The sequence below is a fragment of the Dioscorea cayenensis genome, chromosome 9 (genome assembly GCF_009730915.1).
Source record: "Dioscorea cayenensis subsp. rotundata cultivar TDr96_F1 chromosome 9, TDr96_F1_v2_PseudoChromosome.rev07_lg8_w22 25.fasta, whole genome shotgun sequence".
NCBI classification, from domain to species: Eukaryota; Viridiplantae; Streptophyta; class Magnoliopsida; order Dioscoreales; family Dioscoreaceae; genus Dioscorea; species Dioscorea cayenensis.
Genome location: NC_052479.1, coordinates 18208057 through 18234139, shown reverse-complemented (window position 1 = coordinate 18234139; position 26083 = coordinate 18208057). Strand labels below are relative to the sequence as shown.

The following is a 26083-nucleotide window of genomic DNA, read 5'->3' as shown; positions in this document are numbered from 1 at the left end:
TTCTCTTGAGCACTCGTGAGAGTTTTGATAGTATAGTAAATCAGTCGAAACTACTTATCTTTCCTCTGACCCAAAACTGCCCCAACAACACAATCACTCGTGTCGCACATGAGCTCAAAAGGTTCGTTCCAATCCGGTATGGTTAAGATTGGTGCTTACACTAGTTTCTCGTTCAACAAATTGAACGCAATCAGACAGTCATTCCCAAAATCAAAAGAGGAATCTTTTTCAAGGAGTTTGGTCAATGATTGCGTGATCTTCAAAAAATCCTTGATGAATTTTCTGTAAAAACCCGCATACCCCAAGAAACTACGAACCTCTTTTACATTCATAGGTGGAGGAAGCTTCTCTATGACTTCAATCTTCACCTTATCTACCTCCATCCCCACTTGGGAAATCTTATGTCCGAGGGCAATGCCTTCTTGAACTATAAAGTGACATTTCTCCCAATTAAGAACAAGATTTGTTTCTTCACACCTCACTAGCACTCTCTCCAAGTTCTTTAGACATATGTCGAAGGAGTCTTCGAATACTGAAAAATCATCCATGAACACCTCCATTATGTCCTCGAGAAGATCTTTGAAGATAGCAGTCATGCAGTGCTGAAATGTCATCGGTGCATTACACAACCTGAAAGGCATTCTTCTGTAAGCAAAGGTACCATAGGAACAAGTGAATGTTGTCTTCTCTTGATCCTCTGGAGCTATTGAAATTTGGAAATACCCCAACATACCATCAAGGAAGCAATAAAACTGATGCCTTGGCAACCACTCCAACATTTGATCAATAAATGGTAATGGAAAATGGTCCTTTGAGTAGCATCATTCAGCCTTCTGTAGTCAATGCAAACACGACACCCCGTGACTGTCCTAGTTGGAATTAGTTCATTCTTTTCATTCTTCACAACCATCATTCCTCCCTTCTTCGTGGACTACTTGAGTTGGGCTCACCCATGCACTGTCGGAGATGGGATAAATAATTCCCGCATCAAGTAGTCTGACAACTTCCTTTCATGTTTGGGTTTAATCTTCTTTGGGGTTAGATCACAGATTTATAATTATCCTATATCAAGATTTTATGAGTGTGAAATGATGGATTGATGCCCTTGATATCCGAGATCTTCCAAGAAATAGCCGATTTATGCCTTTTCAACATGCTAACAAGCTTCTCCTTCTGATCTATAGACAAATTTGAAGCCACAATTATAGGAAGCTTTTATTCTTCAATTAAAAAGGCATACTCCAAATGTGCAGGCAAGGTTTTAAGCTCTAGTTCGGGTGGTTCCTCAATTGATGGGTGCAATCTGCTTTCTTTCGATCTGTCAATTTCCTCAAAATTGCTAGCCTCCTGCTCACAGTCATTCTCCATCTCTTCCACTTGTGCATGTGCTTCTAAACGGTCTTCAACGACTATCAAATCTTCCATCTCACAACTTTCCTTCCCTGACATTGACACACCCAAAGAGAAAGGTTCTTGTCTTTATTCGTGATAAGATGAGTTAAATTGAGCAAGAACTCTCTCCACACTTTCTTCTAAGTGATTAATCATAGATGCTAATGCTGATTTCTCAAAATGATCTAGCACACTATCTAATTCACCAGTCTGATCCCGAATTCCAAAAATGTAATCAACGACTAATTCTTCCACTGGATGGTGAATAGTATAGTGCTCTTGCAGAAGAAAATACGGCGTGGCTTGTACTACAAACAGTTTAACTTTCTGTTCTATATTTTCAACCATCCCCGTGATTGTGTCAAATAATTCTGGTATCACTACAACATGTTAGGTCTTCCCCGGTGTTTTTATTGGCCTTTGGTGGTGTTTATAAATGCCAGTAAATCACACCATGGAGATTTCAGAAAACGCCAGAGAGAACGCCGGGAAAACTAACATCGCTGAAGTAACGACGTTTTTACATAAAACGCCATTATTTGACAGCATTTTAGGGTACAAAACGACGCTATAAGTTGCGGCGTTTCATACTAAGGTGTCGACAATGGTGAAGCGAATTATCAGAGAATAGTACAGGTTTGTCGGCGTTTATAATATAAACGGCACCAGTATTCCAGCATTTGTTAATGTAAAACACCGCTAAAATTTACGGCATTTCATAATAAGATGCCAGCAATGGTGAAACCGATTATCCAAGAATGGCACTAATTCACCGGCGTTTATCTATTAAACATGCCACTAATATTACGGAGTTTTTTATCAATAAATGCAGGCAAATAAACGCCAGCAAATAAATAAATCCTGTAATATTTTTTTTTATATTTTTTCATTTAATGCTTGTAACAAACTTGAATATTACTTAAAACCAAAATTAAACTTCCCTATATGTTAATAAACAGAAATATGAAAGCAATAAATAATGTACATTCTTGTATTTGAATGCCACAAAGATATATATATCAACTCAGAGAGATCTTGAATAATCTCATTCACAAACACATGTATTTAACAAAATATGATAGGTGAAATTGTGCCAAAATTTCATAGAGACATCAAGACCATCAAAGTTCACATAAAATCACATAAAAAAGTGGGGAAAAAATCAAACATTCATCTGTCTTGTTCATCGAACTTCCTAAGAGGGCATCAATGTTATGGAAAAGTCTGATTCTGCAAGAATAATGTAGAGTATTAGATAGTATTCACAAACACAACATTATATATTTAATGTACAATTACCTGAACATGCACACTAGACCTGGCTGTGTTAGCTTTAGGGGTCTGAGATCCAATGCATTGATTCTGCGATAATTACAATTACATGTTTAAAATATATAAATGAAAATAATATAGTACTAGAAACTTATAGAGAATATCATCCAATCACACACACAAGCACAAAAATGAAATAATAACTTCTGTTTATGGAAGTATCTAAAGTATATGATTACTAGTTTACAAGTTTGAAGTACCTGCGGTTGAGAAGATGATCCAACTATAGTAGGTGGGGAGATAGGTGCTCTTGGGAATTGCTGTTGTAGGAAAGTATATAGAGCGTTGTAATTAGCACGTTCTCGCCCAAGCTCATCTTCCATCTTTTGGAACTTTTCATCCATCTGTTGGCAAAAATCTATGCACTCAAATGAATGACCACCAAAGGTTTTGAGACTACGACTATCTGAATGGCCATAATATGTTGTAGAAGTAGGACCCAATCCAAGCCCTCTTACCCGGCCATGTCGCTCTTTTCCAATCACCTGAGTCAAAATTTTTGTTTCAACCATTCCCTCATCCCCATCTATTGATTCATATTCAGCTAGTTTTTCATTCGCCTTTTCCTATATTTATGTAAAAAGCTTTTAACAAATGTTATTTCTAAAGAAATCAATAGAAGAAAAAATAATTGTCAAAGACTTAGTCGACGATAAATGGGGTACCCAGATATTGTTCCGCCTAGGATAATCGTTTCAAGTGCAAAACCCCCTATTATGCTTTCTAACTAATGCATTAATGAGTCGTGGAGATCCTTTAATACATGGTCCCAACTCTAAGGTCAACCATGCCTAACTCTATACATGTCCCGGAGGAGAAATTGAATAACCTCTCAACCTCGCACTCGTATAGAATTGCAATGAGTTCTAGGGATTCCAAGTGATAAATCCTCCCGAATCCACTTTTCATCGAGGCAATATAAATGGGCACATGTTTATGCCGTAGATCACGTCGCTTCTTCAATAAACGGGTTCATTAGTGAGGATCTTGCTAACAATGCACAAGTTGGGATATGCAAATGTGACTGCCCTTGTGCCCCTCCAAATCATTGTAATTGCTTCAATACATGAAGGTTGCACACATTTACGTATCTTTGAGCCCAACTTGTGTCTTCGCGTTTGTTCCTTCCAAGATTTCATCAAATAGTGCATTCGCGATCTACTTTTGGCTTCTTTTCTTAAAACATAGCTTCACAACCCTACCTGCGCAAAAGAACACAAAAACACATGTATTAGCTCTTAAACCTGATAAAAGTAATGCTCATTGTAAGGAAAGAACACTTCGCATTCTTAACACACAAGTACTTATCAATGTCTTCTGTCTCTTTTATTCAAATATGATCCATCTTTTTTAGTATGGGTCGCTTTAAAAAACTCAAAACATCCTATTTTATTTACACTTCTAAGCTCCTAAATTAAGAAAATATAGATTAGTAATGTTTAATAGAAAATTGTACTCTTTGGGAAAAAATTGTACATAACCAAATATTGAATCTATTTCAAAGAGTTAACAATTTTTTACCATTTCTTTTTGTTTTCTCGCAAAACATTTTGAACCAGAAGTGTGTGTATACTTTTGTTGCTATCTCGAGGAAACCCCAACTTGTTTTGATTCCTGCATAATAACATGAACATTAAATTACATATGTAAGATACCATGATTATTACATTTAAAATAAACAATATATTATTGGTACCTTCCCTTTCCTCGAGTACCAGAAGTCAACTAACTCTTCCCATTACCAGGTAATGGTCCCTTCTGGATGCTTCTCTTTATTTGCTTGCAGTCCATCCTCTTGTTTGAAATATTTTTTCTTCAAATCATGTTTGTAGTCCCTCCATTTCTTTCCCAAAGACTTAAGTACATAGTCTTTTGGGATTTCAAGAACAAAGCGCATCTATTTGACAACCAAAAATAATTTCAACCAAATATTAACTATGACCATAATAAGATTGTTTTGTAAATAAATATCACCTTATGCATAACACAAATTTAACCATAAAAGAATACCTTGATGAAGTTTAAAAGTTCTTCTTTTAATGTTTTTGGTACTTTATGCCAACTCTCATATTGAAGACCAATCTTCTAGCTAGAGCGAGCGATCATACCCAAGAATGAAGAGAACAGTTGTGCCTCAGGCCCAATTGGTTGTCCAAGCCGATTTGCACTAACCAATTATTTATCTTTTGGAGGCAGTGCCCACAACTCCTTCAAAGTTGTTCGCCCTCTTCCTTTATGGCGTCCCACATTGTCAACTAAAACAATTCATGTGCCCGTTCATTAAGACAAAATTGTTTGAATCCATTACCCAAAAAGTTGTATTTTTCAAATCAGTTGCACAAAATACCTGTGTTTACATTAACCGAGCCACTGGTATTTTCAAGTATGTTACCATGGTCTTGGTTTTCATCATCTCCATTATGGTTTGAATCAGTATCTGATGAATGACTTGAGGTGTGAGGTTGAGCATCATGCATTTGAGCAGATGACATCCCACCTCCATTAGATGTACCAGCATTTCGACTGGGATTTGTGTCAGATCAGATTACTTTCATAGCCTTCAATTTTAATCTTGGCATCTTAATGTTGTCTACATGACATCATAATTGTAGGTATACATCAAACAAGAATAAATAATATATATATATGTATATATATTAACTTGCTTGAGATTCAATCATGTGAAGGAAATTCAGTAATAGTAAGCATATTTCAATCAAATGATTAAATCTATATGAAATCCGTATTTTTGAAAATAGTAAGCATATTTCAATCAAATGATTAAATCTATATTCAACAAAGAGCTTAAAAAAGTCTTACAAAATATAACAACAGCTTAACATTTAATTCAAACTATGAAAGGCATTAGAAATTCAATTTGTTCACATATATATATATATATATTTTAGGTGTGTTGGTGGAATGTTTAAAGAAAGAACTTAACATGCTTACTATTTTTATTGATGCAATCCATGCAAGTAGATAAGCAATAAAGTTTTCAAAAAGAATCAAATACATATGCATATATATATATATAATTGAATAGGGAGGCCTTTTGTATGGAAGATAGTACATAAAAAAGCATCAGGCTTGCATTATTTCTTTCTGTCTCAAGTGTTACCCATGCACGCTCTGCTATTTTCCACCAACTTTTCCCACTTCTCATTATACCGTTTGAAATTTTAACTGCTACTGTAAATGTACCTAGATTTTAATTCTGGGAATAAAATCTAATGACGTTCCTAGATGATAGGTCTGTTGTATGTATATGAGTGTAGTTCAAGTTTTCAAATACTAGATAGATAGATTATAGTGTTGTTGTGCTTAAATAGCAGAACAAAACATCACTAGACTTTGATTAATTGTATGTGTGTTTTTCCTTTCCTTTCTTTTTTGAAAAAGTTTGCAACACCTCTCCCATCCAACTCAAATCAAATGAAAGTAGAATGCTGATAAAGTTTGATGCTTTGATGAAACATATGTCAGGCTGAATTCAATGTCACAAAGAATGAGTACCAATAAACTGCTTTGAGTTCAGTAGATTATAGTAGTAGTTTAAAGATATTAGATCCAAATTGTTTGATAAAACATATGGTAAAAAGTAATAATATACCTGATTATAAGGAAGAAGTAACCTGTATCAGTAGGAATTTGTCTTGGTGTTTTGATTTCCTGATGGCCTGCAAAGGGAATGTGAAAATTTTAAATATCCTAGAGACTTTGGTGCGCACAACCAATGCATGGCTGATTCATATATAAATTTAAATTTGGCATTCAAAGATTTCCTAACTTAAGTCTCTTTTTATGTTTTATATGCAGAAATTCTTTCAGCAGAGAAGAAGATATATTCTTTCAATAAAACAAGGAAGGATATCATGAAAAATTAAATTCACTTTGCTCTCTACATTATCTAAAGAATAGTGATAAGAAAAATTCGATATAATTGAATCTAATTGGAGAAAACTTGAAGTATAAAAGTTAAAACTGTTATCACTATGCTGGCTGGAGGAATCAGGCAACCACTCCTATTTCATCATGAAGACTTCCTGACTAATTTGAAGACTGAAAACTGATGTGAAGATTGATTTTCTGTGGTTAGACTTTGATCCTTTCTAAGTTTTTTGTCAGAGCCAATAGAGGAACTCTTCAGAATCTTAAAAAGTGACCTACTTGAGTTTGTTTTGACCTCAACCTTTGCTCTCAAATTGGTTGCTTTTGATTGCCTGCTGCTATACCTAGCTCCAAGAGTCTTTAAGGGCTGATTATTTTGCTGGTTCTATTGATAACAACCAATGACTAGACTATATTGAATAAATAAAAGACTAACTTTGATGTGATAAAAAGACGTGAGAAACTCATCCACTAATAAGTTATAGATCATCTCATAGACTTTATGATATAGAAATCAAAGTGGAAACATTTCAACATAATCTAAATCTCCTTACTGTGGAAGAATTTGGAGGTCATTTTCCAAAGAAAAGAAGGTGGATTCCAAGTATTCCTAATCTGGACAACTATAACAATTTGCCAGAGTCTATTTTTAATGTGTACTATTCATATGTCTTGGATTGAAAAGAAAATATATTGATAGAGTGCAATGAACTGACCATAATCCAAGTGAAATTCAGTGACATGCTTACAGGAAGGCCTGACGGTGCTTCAGTTCTTCATTAGTGACTTGATTTGATCTTTACGTGCAAATTTGTTATCCTATTATATATTTGCAAGCAAAGTTTCTCCAATACAATGAGTGCAACTTTAACTTGAGATCAAATCTAGATGAATTGAATGAAAACATTCAAAAGCTTTAAAAGAGATGTCTGTTACAGTAAAGATGAAGGAAATTACTAGTTTGAGTAAATAAATAGGCTAATCAAGGATAAGAAGAAGTTAGAATTATACTATAAATTCAGGATGAAACATATTACAGAAATAAGATCAGTCCTAAATATATATGTCACATATTTCTAGTCTTTCACTACAATTCATCGGTCAGTGCTCTTTTATACATTCATACATCAAACACTTACAGAACTACCTGACTCCTTTATTATTTATTGGATTGTTGTTCTCATCATTTTCTCTTTGTTTTCATGAATAGAAAGAGGTTAGCTTGCTGATGACTTTCTAACTGTATCATTTATTTCTATTTCTCCTTTATCAGTTTAGTTACATGAACTCTTGTTTACATTAGTAACATAATTAAGTGTTAGTTTGCTAAATGGTTGATAAAGCTATCCATAATGTAAAAGAAAATTCTTAAGCTGGTTGTGACTTGTTTCTTGCTTTCTTGCTTGTAAGAATTGGTACTGATTTCCAAGTGGTGAACCTAAAAGGATTTTCTAGAATTAACTGGTATCTATAGAGCTATTTGGCACCAGTTGAGAAGCTTGTCATGTTGGCCCCCTAGCTTATAGCAAGTAGATACTCTGTTAGTTTATGTCCAAGTAGAGTGGACTACTTTGATTAATTTTACCTGGATTCACAAATGCCATAATTTGCGTGAGATGATATTAGAACTTATTTTTAGAAGATGTTGCTCTCTCATCATGAATGAGGAGTCTTTAGATCAAGCATTCACTAATAAGTCATGCATGAATAGGAAGACAAAAAGAAAACATCATTCAGTGGTTCTCAAATAAGTCATGCATCATGTTGTTTGTAATAAAACAATGATAGAAAAACTCAATTGAATTGAGAAACTTCAGAAATAATAATAAGATGACTAGGTGCAATTTTTGTGCAAGCAATAGACAGTATAGACTATGGAATAGTAATACATAAAAAAAACAATAATCCTTAATACATGAACTGCAGATTATGCAACAAGATTCTATAAGAATATAATTAAAGTTCTTCTTTTCAAGTTCTTAGAGAAGAAGCCATATGCAGATTAATGTCAAATATATATCACTGATGATGTCAAAAAATAAAAGGCATCTACTGTCTTTGGATAAAATCAAAGAAAGCAGGGCAGTGAAAAAAAAAAAACCAAGACAGCCAGCTCCCTGATTGAACAAACTTATTAAAACAGAAAAGTTCTGGATTACAAATCCCTTCCTGAATAAAATCAACAGTGGTATCCCTAGAGTTGATAATAAATTGTAGAGATACGATAAAATTGGCAATCTATTTACCAGATGTATGTACACAAAGCAGTCCATGACTAAAAATTACTTTGCTTATGAAGCCATAGACAAGTTAGAAATGCTCCTTCAAGTTATTACAGAGATGATTGATCAAACTAATATAATGATGCCTGACTATGAGACAATTGATCAAGCTGCTAATTTATCAAGAAGTATCAACAAACATATCCCTTCAAACCCATCAGCATAATATTTCGTGTCAAAAGGTCTCTGGACATAAAAAATAAATACACTGAAATAAAACTATTCAATAAAAAAAGCAGGAATGCTCGATCTGCATGGATGAAGTTAATTCATCATGATTGTAAGCTTTCTTGTCAAAACACAATATACATACATCCATATGAGAAAAAAGAAGCACCTATTATCTTGACAAAGTACATCCTACTTCCAGGAAACTAATGGATTAAATCAGATGTATTATTTCCTCACAAGTCTATATGGTTTGTGTTAAAGACAGCATCACCAAACTGAGAAAAGAATCACATTAACCTTGAAAGATATGGGTGTTCACCATCAGTTGCATATAGTCAATAAAGTAAAAATTGCATATATAACAGATAACCAACCAAAGAGATAACTTGACAATCAAATAATGGTCAAATTTTGCTATGATTCACTTGTATAAAGAACATTCCTTTTTTAAACACATTAACATGTAAATCCAACTGATGAGGATGATTTATACCTGCTGGTGAAAAGGATTATTTGTTTCATTGCAAAATCTATTCTAAAAGTATTTCTCGGTCCTGAAATTTATATGAAAGGAACACATTAAATTTACATCCATTTAGTAATGTGTGTATGATTAAAAAAGGGCCCAATTCCTAGCAATAAACCATCTAAAATCCGTATTTACTCCCAAAAAAACTGAGGAAAAGAACCATTAATTGAATCAAATCAATGCCATGATGACCCGAGTCGATTAAGTTATACATGCATCAAATTTTCAGTGAAATTGAATGGAATTGATGTGCAACATTTTCCAATTTGTTGGAAAGACTTGATCCAAAATATCAAACACATATAACAAATTAATCCTATGAATGACATATTGGAGTACATTTATTATATGATGCAATTTAAATAATTTGTAACTCAAATTCTAGTAAAGGCTTACGTTATATGGAGGAAATAGTGGCATGCATTAAGAATTTCAAATGCATGTCATACACTTAAATTTCAAAATCACAACGCACTCAAAAATAATGTAAGAGTCTCACTTTGCTAGATCTTTGAATACTAAACTTCCTAAAAACATCAAACTTCAATAAAAAAAAAAACAGAAAGATAAGAATCAATATAACAATCACAAATGAAGAGAAGAACTAAGTTAAATTATAAAGATGAGATGGATTGGCAAATAAATTATAGATTATGAAAGGGTATATAAAACTCACACTAGAAACGCTGAAACTGGAAAATTGTAAGTCATCGTGTACAAATATTAAGTAATTAACTGATCATTATGCTACATATACATCCTCATTGACATCTTCACGAACCCATTGCTCATCATCATTAGAAGATAAAATTCTTTCACTACAAGTAGGAAAACAATCAGTTCGAGGACCACTTTCTGTGGATTCATCACCCATGTCATACACTTCCCTGGCTTGATTGCGTATCACAACATACCATCCAGATTCGATGAGATCTTTATTATAGAATACTTGCTCCACATGTGATGTAAATACATAAGGCTCATCAATGACATGAGCACCCGTGTGGATTAATCTGGAAAAATTCACCATGGTAAATCCATATTTATCTTTCTTGATACCATGACTATTAGTAACATCAGCCCAATCACATCGAATGTCTGAACACCAACCCATAGTTGCTTAAGCTCCTTGATTATAGGTTTCAAGTAGATGTCAATGTCATTTCTTGGACCTTTGACTCCGGGGATAATCATGGATAAGAGGAAAGAAGATTGCTTCATCCCTTTCCACGGTGGCAAATTGTAAGAAGTACTCAGTAACTTGAATGAGTTAAAACCATCAAAGGAAAGTCCGAGCCTAATATTTTGAGGATCAGAAGCAAAGTTTGGATATCTCATGTCAAACATTTTCCATGCTTCAGCGTCAGCAGGATGCCTCAAACACCCATCTTCTGTACGACCATCAACATGCCGAGTCATATCTCCAGAAGTCCTTGATGACATGAATATTCGCTGTAATCTTAGGATGATGGGAAAATAATATATAACCTTTGCTGGTCTTTTGTGAACCATCTTATCATCATCATTTGAAGAATGGTTAGATTCCATGGTCAACCAACGAGAAGTGCCGCAAACATGACAAGCTTGTTAACTTTCTTTATCATCCCAATAGAGCATACAATCATTAGGGCAAGCATGAATTTTTTCATAACCAAGTCCTAAGTCTTTGATGACCTTCTTAGATTCATGACTATTTGTAGGTATTGAAACAGCTGGGAAAAATTCTTTCAAAAACTCAATTTGGTAATCGAGTGCTTTTCCAGTCATCCCACACATGCATTTTAGGTGGAATAGCTGAATGCAAAAATACAACTTGGAATGCTTCGATCCATCATAAAGTTTCTCATTCATATCTTCAAGTAACTTGTTGAACTTTGCCGCTTCCGTTGGAGGTTTCTCCTCTAATGCCCCATCCTGGCCTTCACCTTCATCACTCACAACATTTCCAATATTAGGTTCAATGCCCCCATGAACATCATGACAAATGTTGAAAGCATCACGTAACAATTCTCCATGGCACCATGGCTACTATAAAAGGTTAAAGTAGGATGAGTGAAGCTCGGAGGCACTGTAATTATGTCATCCAAATTAGATGTTGAAGAAGGAACATGCTCCCAGTGGAAGAACCAACAAGTGTAACCCCGTAGAATTCCAACACACATTAAATGTTTTTCCACTACTTCTCTCGTGTGCCAATGAACATTCGGACACTTTAGACAAGGACAAACAATCATGTTGTCTTCACTTGACTTATCAAATGTGAAATCAAGAAAAGACTCCACTCTTTTTGCATACTCATCAGACAATCTTGACTTATGCATCCAACTGTTATCCATCACTGTTTACCATCATTGAAGTTAATACAACGCTTACAGTTGTAATGTGGTTTCCATTTCAATTGGTCGAAAGTACATTATAAAATTAAAGTTGGAATTAATAAATCAAATATTTTTGTACCTTTATATGTACTTCAGTTCGAAACCAGTACAATGTTTTCAATAGTGAATAGGAAACAACAGAAATGATAGAACAATAAAGAAATTACTTAAATCCACTCACTTAAATAAATTTACATATTCTCAAATATATTATCTTATATCTAATGAAAGTCTATTTGCACATCTATAAATAAGAGGACAAAGAAAAAGGAAAAAGATAAATATGAGAGAGGTTGATGGATCATCAAGAACAAGGCAAGGGGACATGAGATTTTGAAGTTGTTGAGGTTGCAAAATCAATGTTGGTGACTAGACTAAATACATGATACATGATATCTAGTGTCTACTTGAGAGGATGAATGGTGGTGACCATAGGTTGCACCTAACGTTCCCTTTGTTTTCTTTGCCCAACTAACAATTAAGTCAATAGCATCAAACATGGAATTTACTTCTCCCCTTCGTTTAGCTTTTATGATACTCCTTGTCAATGATCAAATCTATTTTTTTTAAATCATTAAAGGCACCATTATTAATTTATGGCTGCTATATATCTCCTTAAACGCACCACTCTTTATGCCATTTCAAAAATTGACTTGGAGAGCTAATTCAAGCCGATTTTTCCCTTTCCATTTGAACCCCCAAACAAACCATCCAAAATCATGTAAAAAAATCAACAAAGAAGAACAAATAAAGAAACTTAATCGTGACAAAGAACTAAATCAGCATAAATCGTAGAAGCACAAAAAAAAGGACAACTTTTGTTTAAATCAAACTATCATAATGATTCAAAGGGGAAAAATACAACATTTCCTAACCAACTTCACATGAACCAATGACCCATTGATCTATTGGCACTGGATATTCTTTATGGTATTCATATCATGCCGAAAAGATAAGTGTGAACCTTAAACTCATGCAGAAAAATAATGGCACATGTGTATTAAAATATTAACTCTAAATCTATATATATCATATATATATATATGCATATGCACTAAAAGAAACCAAACAACATGCAACCAAAAGCAGTTAAATAAAATCAGAAATTAATTCTTTCAAGAATACTGAATCATTCTCTAAATTCTTTAAGGCTTCTAAAATGCTGATGGAAATTAAAGACAAAGATGACTACTTGAATCACAAATTAAGTTCTTGTGACTGATCTGGTGGAATGCCAAAATTGCAAGATAATTAGAAACCAAACAACATGCAACCAAATTAAGTGACAACGCCCCTTGTGTATGTCTCGCAAGTGCACGGGTTTGTCAAAGTAATAAATCCCAGATGAGTGGGTATCGTATCCACAGAGAGTAGGGAATAAAAACACTTAAATTGTTTCTTAACTAAGCGAAAAAGTGAGTAATAGTTATGTGACAAGATGTAATGTAAGAAAAATAAAAGAGACAAGAAAGAAAGCACAAGTAAAAGGGGAGGTAAGGCAATCGATATAAATGGGGTACACGAATATTGTTCCGCCTAGGACAATCGTTACAAGTGCAAAACCCTCTATTGTGCTTTCTAACTAATGCATTAATGAGTCATGGAGATCCTTCAATACATGGTCCCAAATCTAAGGCCAACCATGCCTAACTCTATACATGTCCCGGAGGAGAAATTGAACAATCTCTCAACCTCGCACTCGTATAGAATCGCAATGAGTTCTAGGGATTTCAAATGATAAATCCTCTTCCTAGATGTGGACATAACCCTTTGGTCCAGGTGGAAGGTCCTTAGTCACAATTAAGCCCCAGGTGCTAAAATCACTTCAACGCTTCACTCCGTTGTTTCTGCAACTAAGCCCCAGCGGAAGGTTATCCCTTAGCCCATTCACCCTACTATGACTGCAAAGAACACGAGCAAATGGAGGTAGGATAAATCACACTGGAGGAGAAGGGGGACGCTCCGCTACCTCTCGACTCACCCTCTCAACCCTCTCCAATCTAGCTTTGTCTAACTTTCGTGGTGTGTCACTCACTCACAAGGGTTACCAAGGTGAACTCTCAACCCTAGTGTCACTCTAAGCGAGCATTCAATCAATCAAGCATTCAAGATTGGAACTCAATTAACACATCGATTAATGAAAGCATAATAACAAGGTTTAATGAAACTAATACATCCTAGGGTTCACAAATCCAAGTACCCACTAGGGGGTTTAGTTCTCCATGGAGCTAGTTACAATCAATGAAATCGAATGTAAAAATATGTAATCCATAGAAAATCATCTCGATAATCATGACGACGGTCTTGTGGAGAAGCCTCTACTCATCCAAGGGTCCCTTTCTCCGGTCTAGGATATACCTCACCGGAATCGGTGCCAACAAAAGCTCTTCCACTAACCTTCTTCCAAACGGAGCGCAATGTTGGAGCCGTAGAACCTCTCCTAATCCCTAGCTAATACCTCTCAAAACCCTAGCCGCTACCCTCTCTTAAGTTGGGGAGAAGATGGAGAAAAGAATGATGAAATCGGGGTTGAAATCGGCCTTAAATAGGGCTGGAATCGGGAATCCACAAGCCCCTTTAGATTCACCACACGGGCTTGTTGAATTAACGCATGGGCGTCTGGAATTTGCACATGCCCGTGTGGATTCTCTGTAAATCACTTTTCTCGGGCGGTCGTGAGCAGATGACTGCTATGATGTGTCGCTACGATGCACGACCCAAAAATACTCCCGAATCCATATTCTCATCGAGGTAATGTAAACGGGCACACGTTTATGTCATAGATCACTTTGCTTCTTCGATAAATAGCTACATTGGTGGAGATCTTGCTATACATGCACAAGCCGGAATACTTGAATGTGACTGCCTTTGTGCCCCTCCAAATCATTGTGCTGACTTGAAGACGAGGAGGTTGGCACACATTCTCGAATCATGAACCCAACTTATGTCTTCGAGTTTGATCCTTCTCAAGATTTTCTCCAAATGGTGCATTCACGATCTATATTGGCTTCTTTCTCTAACATTCGGCTTCACAACCCTATATGCATGAAAGTAACATAAATGCACACATATTAGCGTTAAAACCTGATAAAAGTAATGCTCATCATAAGGAAGGAACACTTCGCATTCTTATCACACAAGCAGTTAATAAACTCCCCCACACTTAAGCTTTTGCTTGTCCTCAAGCAAAAATTAAAACATTAAGGTATAGATGAAGGAAATATTGGAAGTGCTTGGCCTTAGGTTCACCAAAGCATACAAAGAGAGCATTCTACAAGTAAAGTAAGTTTCAACATTAAATACGAAAAATCAATGCTCTAGCTAAAAACTTAAATAAAAAAGGACAACAAACCCGAAATTGTGTAAGTGTGTGTAAACTCACTCAAGTCAACCCAAGATATACTCCTCAAGGTTCTAAGTAAAAGGGACTTATTTATCTACAAAAAATAACGAAAATTTGAAAAGATGGTAGTAGTTTCACACATCCTCTAAGGTAGCCCTTTCCAAAGTGGCCGCTAAGGTGGCTTTAACACTTTCGATGTGGTTGCTCTTTCTACCGGGTGGTAGCTTTCACTCATCGCATGAGATAGCTCTTTCTCTCATTAGGGCATAACTAATATCCGAATTATGAGAGTAGCTTCATACTCCATATGTGGTAGCTCTGTCCACCCAACAAGCACAACTAAACAATGAAACTATTTTTGTTCTTTCTTTTCCTTTTTCCATTTTTTTTCCAAAATTAACAAAAGACACAACTATAACTAGTCCCTTTAACATCAAACTTGAGTTTCTAAAAGAGTTTAAAGAGTGAGTGCAACAAGTGTGAATCGGGCACAAATTCCTAGAAATTCAAGTAAAAACTAGAGCATGAGACCATTCAATGTTAAAAATTCTCCTAAACTCAAGAATACAATCATTGCAACTAAGGTGAACCGCCATTGGCTATGTGAGCATGTATAACAATCAAGACTAATATAAAAGATATGTGCACTATGAAACTCCCCCCACACACTTAAGTTGTACATTGTCCCCAATGTACCATACAAGCACAATAGAAAATAAATCAATCAAGTATAGATGTGAGAGTGGCAATTGAAACAATACTCCCCTAACTCTGAGTGTTGCATTTCATGGAGATAAATCCTTGGCGAGTAAAGTTCCAGCGGGTTGTGAAGCACACATGCCCCACGTTGGCCGTGTCCATGACTAGTTCTCAATTTCCATACTGACAAGAACATCTACACGCATACACAAGGTGATTCAGTAAAGCTCAATAAAACTAAAACAACTCTAGTATATAAAAGATAAAGTAATGAATGCAACTCAAGACATCAAAACGAAAAATAAACTCAGAAGGAAAGTCCTTTCTGAATAGTGCAAGTCTAACAACAAAACAAAATAAAGCAAATAAAGAAATAAAAATGACGAATCAATTGTCGATGTCACGCTCGAGCTCTGCTGCAGCTGCTGGTTCTAATGAACTGGGTGATGGTGATGCTGGAGGAACCGGGGAAGTCCGCGGTCGTAGCACAAATGTTGATCTCAAGTCTCGCTCTAGCAACTGCTCTAAAATGTCGAAACGCGCCATGAACTCTGTGTACTGCGTGGCCTGCATCGCTCGGACCTCAGCAATCTCTGTGCGGGTCTCAATAATCTCCGTCCGTATCACCCCCACAGCACTCTCGTGCCTCTCAAAACGATCATAAGCTCGAGATGATGAAACCATGCGTACTAGGGGCGGATCGTCTACCACCGGTGATGCCTCAGTCTCAGTCTGCGTAGGCAGAGGATCATGTGCCAATTGAGATCCCTCTGTCGCGTCACCGCTCCCATTAGGCATCTTCGGATCGGGTATGATCAGTTCTATCACACCGTCCATTTACTGATCGGCTCAGGACGGCGTGCATATATCTGTAACTCGTTTGAGATAAATATATAGCCTTCGACACTCTTAGTTCATACTAACCACGGTCACATAATTGATGATATGCACGTTGAGGAGTTAAGCTAACTGGGTAATCTGTAGGGAGCTGCTCATACTCCTCTGTGGTAGTAAAGTTTTCATCATATAACCCCAACGAGATCAAGAACTGTGTGAAGCTCATACTATAATGACGCCCAAATACTCTGAACTATATGGCGTCACAACTATCAAAACTGGGGTACGATCTGTCAAACTCAAACGATGCCAATACCTATAGTGTCGGTATACGGATGGCAGTATCACGAATGGTGAGCAATCTATGCCAATTGCCCACAACTAGCATTTCCTCAATCTCATTGGCCATCTCATTAGCCTTCTGTATCTCTCGCATAGCACTCGAGTCCGGGAACCTTGTTTGACCAAACTTCATTTTGGACAAATGCCCAAACCGAACCTGATGTTCGGGAATGTCAAACTCTATATGTTCGGGTTCGAGAGAGCGCTCTCGGCGACGCTTGCTGTCTACTTTGTTTGTTCGCATACTAGAGGCCATTTTTGCACAAATTTGGAAAAGAATTTATTCAGTTTACTTAAGAAAATTAGTGTTGCAGGAATCCACACGGTCGTGTGGAATTTCCACACTCCTGTGTGGATCCACGGGGCATAAAAACCGCACGGCCCCCTCGTCAGAAATCCCCAAATACACCCCAGATTGCTTTTAAACTCATTGTGAAAACATGTCAACCATTTTTTAGCATAAAAAACAAGTTATATTCATCCATTTAATCAAAGAAATCACAGAAAATCGAGTAATGATAAAGATAAGATAGAGAAGTAGGTATACCGACAAGATGAAGTTTAAAATCTGTAAATCGGACAGGAATGCTCGAATTAAACTTCTCTAAACCAGCAGTGGAAAGGCAGGAGAGTATGAGAAAATCGTCTAAGTGTTTCAAACGCCCGTGCAGAAATTCCCCACGGGCGTGGACATGTACAAGATCAGCTCACAGGGGTACTCGCACGCCCCTGTGTATTCTCGGGATGGAAAAGCCCTCTTCTGCAGAGATCCACATGGGTGTGCGAAATTACCCACGCCCGTGCGTTTGTCACAGGATTACCCACAGGGGCGAGTCTACGCACCTGTGCACTCTCGGGAACAAAATTTCTAAGTCTCTTGATTACTTTCCCGCAAGTGTACGTGGTCACCAAGTAATACCCTGTAAGTGACACAAGGGTCGTATTCCGCGGGGCTAAGGAGCTCCTATTACTCCTCCATCACTTACTTTCTAACCTTACAACTTAAACATGGTATTTCACTCTAATACATTCAACAATGCTAATAAATCACAAGTATAACAATTCCAAGGCAAGCAAGAACGACATGGCAATGGTGATTTAGACTGATGGATCTCAAAATTAGTTCAACCCCAATCTCTCGGCGATTAAACCCTAATACCATACAAATAATGACAAGGATCTCTCCCTAATCACATTCCTATGATTGCATTAAGCGAAGGAAGATCATGCAAGAAGGATACACTTAACCTAAGTCAATCCTTATAATTCGGAGGGGCTACCAACATCCAATTTCTTGGCATGTCGATACAAGAATACCCCTTCTAGCTCATTAAAGATCTAGTACATGCGAGTAGGTCACATCTACATGTACAACTCAATAAATAACTAAGGATCTCTCCATTTTATAGTTTTAGACATGAAGAACAATGAGCCAAACCATAAATCACACCAATGCATTCTAAAGATAAAAGCATAGCATCCACAATATATGATGAACCCCCAAGGTTTACCTACATCTGGTGGCCTTGGGGGTCTAGTGTGCCATCATACAAACAAGAATCACAAACTCAAGAAACATAAGAAACAAAAGCATAAATGGCACTCCCTAGTCCGAATGATGGTGAAGAAAAACAATGCCGGCCGAATGACGCTTCCTCTACCCCAAGGAATGCCGAATGTTCCTCCTTCCTTGATGTTGAAGCTCTCCCCTTGAAGTTCAAGCCCTTGATCGCCTCCAAGCCTGAAGCTAAACTCTCCCCAAGATGATGTCTTCATTTCTCTTCTCCTTCCCAAAGTGTTACCTGCCCAAGATGTCAAAAATCCCCCAAAAGAGCCTCCAAAATGGCCTCATATACCCCCGGTATACTTCCTCTCAAAACCATCCCGTATGGCCTCAAAATAAATGCAAAACACCCTCAAAATGGGCCTCCATACTGGCGGTATACGGCCTCAATGAGCTCCATCATTGAGGCTGTTTAGGGTAGACAAAAGTGCACTCCAGCTCACGCAATAGTATCCATACTGGCTCAATGAGCACCTCACTGAGCCAGTATGCCTTCAAACACATTATCCTCTTCTCTGCTACAGTAATCATCACGGGCTCAATCAAGGGCAGCAATGAGGCCGTATGCCATGGTTCAATTTCTGACTTGAAAACTCTCCAGGTGCTACAGTGGCATCTACAGTGTCGATACTACATTACCACTACTACAGTACTCTACCTGGTTTTCTTCTCTTTTTCGCCCAAATCATATCTTTGTGTCCTCCATGGCTCTTACATGACCTGCGAAGCAAATAATACATGATTAAGCATTAAATGAGCATCAATTCTTATAAAAACACATGCTAGAAGTATAGAATACATATACTAAAATACGTACATTTAGACAATTATCATCTCTGAAGGAGGACGGATGCTCGTGCAGAAATTACCCACGGGCGTGCGGGTGTTACAAGGTCGCGCACAGGGGTGCGTCCATGATGCCCCTCTGCCTTTTTTGGATGAGCTCGCAATGCAAATCCACTGGGCGTTTAGAATTTCCACACGGCCATGTGTTTTCCCTGGATGCCTTAGAAAACTCCGCAGGCTCTGCAAAAAATTTCTGAACATGTATACACACTCAGAGCCTGCCCTATTATACCAAAATACACCAGCGAAGAACATGAGAAACTAGCTCGAGTGACCAAAACTTTCGCCAAATCCACATGAAAACACACGATGGCATTAAGAGTCCATAATAAAATCACAGCAAAAGCAACTAAAAATCAAGACACCAACACTTAACACTCAACACTTTATTCATGCAAACATTAAGCTAACAACTAAGAAAACAGTAAACACTTGGGTTGCCTCCCAAGAAGCGATTGTTTAACGTCACTAAGCTTGATGTACCTTGCCTTACCTCACGGGGGTTCATAGATGAAGTTTGCCCTCTTACCCATAGCTTGAAAGCATGATGAGCAAAGTCTCTTGAAGGTAGAGGGGGAATTATCGAGCTTGGTACCACCTAGCAGAGGTTCATCCAACTTGTTCGGTTCACGCACCTCCCCAACAACCTTGGGGCATTTCCGGTGGCATCTCCTTGCCCTTTTTATCTTCCGGAGCATCTTCTTCATGATCCCCTGAGTAGAAGACACTTTTTCCGTTGGACCAAGCATCATTACTTCTTTATTGTCCACCTCTTTTGTCGAACAAACCTTCATATTGGTCTGGGTTGAACATTTCCTTCATGTATTCATCAACATCTCATCAGTAGTGTCTAGAAAATACAAAGTATCATCAAAGTTGAGAGAATGTTGCATAGCTTCGGCGAGGCGGTATGTGAGCTTATCATCTCCAACCCTCAGTGTCAGCTCCTCGCTGTCCATGTCAATTAATGCCTTAGAAATGCACAAGAATGGCCTCCCAAGTATCAAAGGAACATCCGCATCCTCATCGACATCCAACACTACAAAGTCAATAGGAAAAATGTACTTGTTCACCTTAACAAGCACGTCTTCAATATTGCCCCTCGAAAGTCTCACCGTTCGGTCCACCAATTACAATGTCATCTGAGTGGGCCTAAGCTCTCCCAAGCCTAGCTTCTGTAAGAAAGAATATGTCATGACATTAATACTGGCCCTTGAGTCTGCCAATGCCATTTCTTCACCCAAATTGCCAATGTTGTACGGTATGATGAAGCTTCCCGAGTCTTTCTTCTTGTTCGGCATATTCTTTTGCAAAATTGCTGAACAAGAGGCATCTAAGATCACTGAAGCATTCTCCTCCAACTTTCGCTTGTTGGTGAACAAGTCCGTCAAGAATTTTTCATACTTAGGCATTTGGGACAATGCCTCAACAAAGAGAATGTTGAGGTGGAGTTTGCTTAAACTAACTCAGGAACTTCTTGTACTGTTCATCCCCTTGGTCATTCCTCAATCTAGAGGGATAAGGGATTCTTGGCTTAAAAGGTGGGGGTGCCACCTCCTTCTCTTTGCTTATTTCCCTCCTAAACCTCTATGACCTCGGGTCCGTCTACATTTGGCTTCTTACTCAAAGCCTACCCTCAACCTGATGACCACTTCTCAAAGTGATCGTTTTCACATGCTCTCTAGGATTGGTTTCGATATTACTTGGTAAGCTTCCTTGTGGTCTTTCGGATAGAGACTTCGCAATTTGCCCGACTTGATTGCCCAAGATTGTGCAAAGAAGCGGTGTGGTAGAGAAGTGTGGCCTCGATTGATTGAAACCTTGTATCCGACGATTGCACAAATCTAGTCAAGGCCTTCTCTAAATCGGTCATTCAGGTCTCCAAACATGAAACTCGGTTCTCCATGTTTGGGGCTTGTTGTTGTTGGAAACCCATTGGTGCCATGGCCTTTTGTATTCCTTAGTTGCTCCACAAAAGATTGGGATGATTATTCCAACCCGGATTGTAGGTGTTGCTATATGGATTCCCTTGATTCCTTATTGCATTACCCACAAAATCCACTTTCTCCACTGAAGATGCATCACCAAAAGGGATCGAGGAATCAGAGGAAGTATGTCCTCCACCCCACCCAGTGAAAGTAGTCATGGTAGCCACTCTATTAGAAGTTAGAAGGTCTAACTTCTTACTCAAAAATTCCACTTGAGCCGCCAATGAAGTTACTACATCTATTTCATGGAGCTCGGCCACCTTTTTCCTTTCTCCCGCATTCCACTAATAACTATTCATGGCCATGTCTTCTACTAACTGTCAGGCTTTTTTCGGGGTTTTAGTGCCCATTGTACCTCCTGTGGTGGCATCTAGATTCAACTTATACTCAGATTCAACCCATTGTAAAAAGTCTGAATAATCATCCATTCAAGAAATCCGTGCTGTGGGCATCTCCGCAAAAGACCCTTGAAGCGCTCCCATGTCTCAAACAATGACTCTAACTTCATTTGCACAAACGATGATATCTCATTGCAAAGCTTGGCCGACTTCCCCGAAGGAAAGTATCTAGCGAGAAAAGCTTCGACTATCTCGTTCCAAGTCGCGATGGAGGCCTTGGGCAAAGAATGTAGCCACTGCTTGGCTCTTCCCTTGAGAGAGAATGGGAAAGTCCTCAATCTAATAGCATCATCGGATACACCGTTAATCTTCAGCATATCACAAACTTCCAAGAAGTTCTCTATATGTTTGTTCGGATCCTCATCGGCCAAACCATTGAACTGCGCTGATTGTTGAAACATTTAGATGAATGCTGGTTTCAGCTCAAAATTCAGAGCTATAATCGGGGGTCGCACAATGTTCGATTGTGTGCCCAAAACTGAGGGTCTAGCATAATCAGAAAGTGTCCTCTATTGTCGGTTCTGTTCTGCCATATTATCTGACCCTTCAACTTCCATTTCAGCTTGATTGGACGGTTCTTATGCAGATTCTTTTCCCCTTCTTCTAAGTGTACGCCCAAGTTCAGGATCTCCTTCAATCAATATCGAAGGGTTCCCTCGGTTCATAACTTGGAGCTGCACCGAAAGAAAGAAAAAAATCGAACGATGATAGGAAAAGAAGATGTGAAATAGAATAAATAAATGAAATAGCTAAGAAACCAAAGTGCAAGGTATCTCTAAACACCTACTCCCCTGCAATGGCGCCAAAAACTTGACAATGCCCCTTGCGTATGCCCCGTAAGTGCACGGGTTTGTCAAAGTAATAAATCACAAATGAGTGGGTATCGTATCAACAGAGAGTAGGGAATAAAAATACTTAAATTGTTTCTTAACTAAGCGAAAAGTGAGTAATAGTTGTGTGACAAGATATAATGTAACAAAAGTAAAGAGATAAGAAAGAGAGCACAAGTAGAAGGGAGAGGTAAGGCAATCGATATAAATGTGGTACCCGGATATTTTTCCGCCTAGGACAATCGTTTCAAGTGCAAAACCCTCAATTATGCTTTCTTACTAAAGCATTAATGAGTCATGGAGATCCTTCAATACATGGTCCCAAATATAAGGCTACCCATGCCTAACTCTATACATGTCCCGGAGAAGAAATTGAACAATCTCTCAACCTCACACTCGTATAAAAATCTCGGCCGGTTGTGAACAGTACCTGCTACAGTAAATTACAACAACGTTTGTTACAGTACCTGCTATAGTACCGCTTGAAATACTCCCGAATCCATATTCTCATTGAGTAACATAAACGGGCACACGTTTACGTCGTAGATCGCTTTGCTTCTTCGATAAATGGCTACATTGGTGGAGATCTTGCTATACATGCACAAGCCGGAATACTTGAATGTGACTGCCTGTGTACCTCTCCAAATTATTGTGCTGACTTGAATACGAGGAGGTTGCCACACATTCTCTCATCTTGAACCCGACTTATGTCTTCACGTTTGATCCTTCTCAAGGTTTCCTCCAAATGGTGCATTCACGATCTACATTGGTTTCTTTCTCTAACATTCGGCTTCACAACCCTATATGCATGAAAGTAACATAAATTCACACATATTAGTGCTAAAACCTGATAAAAGTAATGCTCATCATAAGGAAGGAACACTTTGCATTCTTATCACACAAGCACTTATCATTAAGTTCTTTGATCCTTCCATAAATTTTAGTTAAGGAAATTAAGTTGCATTAATTCAACTAGAAAGAATTATTAATTAGAAGAAGAACAAGAAGAAGAACAAGAAGAAAGGATTTGATTGATCCCTCCATGCATCAAGAAATGCCAAAAAACCAAATCAGATCTGGATAGAGCTCAATCACATCCTCCACCACATCAGCAAATAGAAAAACTAAGAGCGCTTCACCAATCAACAAAGAAACCAAACCAATTGTTCTCACACTTTGAATACTAAAGAACCAAAGAACTTAACCAAATTAATAGACAAAACACAACGGAAGAGGCCAAACACCACAAGAAAGAAAGGATTTATACACAAAAGAAGAGCACAAGCTCATACCTTTTCGATCTAGTCCTGGTGATCTTATCAATGCAGCAGGCCTTTGATCTCGTCAATGCAGCACAAGACTCCCATGCGGTACAAGAGCAGAGCCAATAAACTTGGGTCTAAAAATACATAGACCAATAAAAAAAGGATCACAAATCATACATTCAATATCAGGCTTTATAAAGATTGAAAGATGAAGAAAAGAATAGAGATACCTTTGGACTGTAGAGAGACGACGGGATTGAGCGGCATGCACCGGCGAACTAACAAGAGGATGCATGGCAATGAGGATTTGGATGCGGCCGCCAATAGGAGAAGGTGCACGGCCAGGATATTTGGAGGCTCCGATGATGATTTCGAAACGCAGGAACTGGAATTTGGAAGCTAGTGAGCAGGGGCACGATGGAGAAGATGACCTAGACGTCCAGGCTATGGAGCAAAATAAGATAATTTGCTGCCATTTTATACACAAATGCCACCAAATCAATCGGAAACTCCCTGCGTTTTATTCACAAATGCCACACAGTTATGTGCATTATCCCAATGTTTTATAATACAAATGCCACCAAAACAAAACATATCCCGGCATATCTCCTGGTGTTTTAGATAAAACCCCATTAATGTTCTAAAATTCTTCACGCCATCCGTTTCCTGCTAGCGCGTGAGGGCACATTGCCGGTGTTTAAGATATAAACACCACTAATGGAACACCAATGCCGGCATTTGAACTAAAAATGCCGCGAATATTCAATTCTTCTGTACTAGAAAAGAGCTTTTATGGCATTTTATAATGAAAATGCCGTAGATATGCCAGCGTTTATTAAAAGCGCCGCCAAGTAAATCCGCTAAAACACTATAATCCTGTAGTGTATGTTGATTATTTTTCCTGTAATCAAAGAAGAAGAACAACTTAGAATGGTGGAAAAGTGAGAAGATGTGAAATAGAATGAATGATGAATAGCTAAGATAACAAAGTGCAAAGTATCTCTAAACACCTACTCCCCGGCAATGGCACCAAAAACTTGACAATGCCCTTGCGTGTGACCCGCAAGTGCATAGGTTTGTCGAAGTAATAAATTCAAAGTGAGTGGGGTATCGTATCCACAGGAAGTAGGGAATAAAAATACTGAAATTGCTACTTAACCATGGGAAGATGAATAATGATTGTGTTGATAAAGTGTAATGTAAGTAGAAATAAAAGAAACAAGAACGAGAGGCCTAGGTAAGTGCGAGGAAAGGCAATCGATAGAAGTGGGGTACTCAGACAGTGCTCCCCTTAGGACTAATGTTTCAAGTGCAAGACCTACTATTATGCTTCCCAACTAATGGTCAATGAGTCGTGAAAATCCTAAAACACGGTCCCAAACCTAAGGTCTACCATGACTAACTCTATACTATGTCCCGGCTGAAAAATCGCTCAGTCTCAACACATCACACTGTGCAAAGTTGCATGGAGTTCTAGAGATTGCAAGTGATAAACCCTATTCCTATGTGTAGATCTAACCCTTTGGTTTAGGCAAAAGACCCCTAGTCACAATTAAGCCCCATATACTAAAGTCACTTCAACGCTCACTCTATTGCTCGCGCAACTAAGCCCCAGCAGTGTTCATCCTTTAGTTCTTCATTCTATTGTAATCGCAAATAACTCTAGGAAATGGAGGTAGGATAAATCAAACCAGGAGGAGAAAGGGGACGCTCCGCTACCTCTCGACTCACCCTCTCAACCCTCTCCAATCTAGCTTTATCTAACCCTCATAGCTTGTCACCCATCCACAAAGGTTACAAAGATGAACTCTCAATCTTGGTGTCACTCTAAGGGAAAAATCATTCAACAAGCATTGAAGATTGAAACTCAATGAAAAACATCAATTAAGAAAGGCATAATAAAAAGTTATAGAAACATTAACATCCTAGGGTTTACAAAATCCAAGTAACCACTAGGGGGTTTAGCTCTCCATGGAGCAAGATACAATCAATAATG

The 26083-nt window shown here is 37.9% G+C and overlaps 1 non-coding gene across 1 annotated transcript; it reads left to right on the top strand.

The window, feature by feature from the left end:
- Positions 1 to 22028: 22028 nt before the first annotated feature.
- LOC120269659 lies at positions 22029 to 22135 on the top strand. Its single transcript, XR_005539302.1, has one exon. It is a non-coding gene; the product is annotated as a small nucleolar RNA R71 (small nucleolar RNA).
- Positions 22136 to 26083: the final 3948 nt, after the last annotated feature.